Source organism: Myotis brandtii, unplaced genomic scaffold (assembly GCF_000412655.1).
Source record: "Myotis brandtii unplaced genomic scaffold, ASM41265v1 scaffold79, whole genome shotgun sequence".
Taxonomy (NCBI): domain Eukaryota; kingdom Metazoa; phylum Chordata; class Mammalia; order Chiroptera; family Vespertilionidae; genus Myotis; species Myotis brandtii.
The window spans coordinates 6,114,268-6,115,838 of NW_005371173.1; the positions used below are offsets into that span (position 1 = coordinate 6,114,268).

The window sequence follows — 1,571 nt, forward strand, 5'->3', positions numbered from 1 at the left end:
TGCTGAAACCTGGGATTGAACCAGGGACCTTTAGATCTTCAGTCTAACGCTCTCCCAACTGAGCTATTTCAGCTTACTTAGGTAGCTCCTACATAATTGTAATGGAATAACAGATGTTTTACAATAACAAAAAAAAAGTTCACTATTCAGGTTTGGCTGGAGATAGGTACTTAACAAATATTATAGAAGTCTTTGTTTATAAGCTAGAAGTAATACATAATTTTACTTTTCTCAGTTATGTTTTAACTGCCCTGCAATCTGTTTTTCCCATTTAAAAATAAACCATGGACATTTTTCACATCGAAAGGAAAAAAAAGGTGACTTTTGTTGGCATTTTGATTCTGATATATGACTAATTTCTAGAAAAATGACAGCATGGTCCACCTAAATATTTAATGAAATATCAATTTTTCATGAAAGCAATGTTCTATGGATCCACAAACGTAGCCAGGATTAGAAACAAGCTGAAGACTGAAGCTCCAAGGAGTTCACTAAGGGGAAATGACAGACACAAATGACAGAAAATATGAACAAGGAAACTTGAACAAGAAAGATAAAGTAAACTGGAAAGTTTTGTGATAGCAGAATAGGGCTCCAAACATGTCAATGCCCTAATCTCCAGATGCAGTATGTTAGACTGCCTGGCCAAGAGAATTAAGGTTGCAGATTCTTTTATCCTATAAGTTTAAAATCCTATAAACTCAATAAATATGGAAGGTCAGGCTGTAGCTAAATTCCAGTATTGGCTTAAATTAGATTTTATATGATTTAAAATAAAGACTGACTCTAACACCATTTTTCATTGTCAGACACATTTCTCCCTTTTTTTTAGGTAGAATCTGTGTAGTGACAGAATTGAGCCACTCATTTCCCTGGGCCTCAGTTTCTTCACCTGTAAAATGGTGACAACACCTGTTATGGACTGAATCATGCCCCCTGCCCTGCCCTCCCCGGCAAAAAAATTCAGATGTGAAAGTTCCTCAGAATGTTACTTGAAGAGATTATTAAATTAAAATGAGGCTGCTGGCAGTGCCCTCGGCGGTCCCAGATCTGTCTCTTGGCTTCAACAGTGGTTGGAGGGAACAGACCCAGGGACCCCCTTCTTCCAGCCTCCGCCACTCTCCTGCGTCCTATCCAGAACCACCCTCAGAACCACCTCCGGGCCCAGCCAACACACCGTTTTTTTCCTACCTTAACTCGTTATTGCCAAACAACCACGAGCTCCCAAATTCGTCAGAATTATTCCCCCGAGGTGGAGGCTGCCGTCAACTGCCTGGCCAGCCTGCCTCTGCGGGCCTCGCACACCTACCTCTCTCTGGGCTTCTATTTCCACCGTGACAATGTGGCTCTCGAGGGCGCGGGCTGCTTCTTCCACAAGTTGGTGGAGAAGAAGCTCGAGGGAGGGCGCTGAGCGTCTCTTAAAGATGCAAAACCAGCGCGGTGGCCGCATTCTCTTCCAGGACGTGCTGGTCTTGGAGAGGAGCCTGACCCAGGCCCTTTTGGAGCTGCAGGCCCTGGGTTCTGCCTGCGCTGACCTTCATCTCCATGACTTCCGGGAAAACCACTTCCTG

At 43.7% G+C, this 1,571-nt stretch overlaps 1 non-coding gene across 1 annotated transcript; it reads right to left on the bottom strand.

Annotated features, from left to right (window-relative positions):
• Positions 1 to 73, bottom strand: TRNAF-GAA. The gene has a single exon. It is a non-coding gene; the product is annotated as a tRNA-Phe (tRNA).
• Between the last annotated feature and the right edge of the window lie 1,498 nt (positions 74 to 1,571).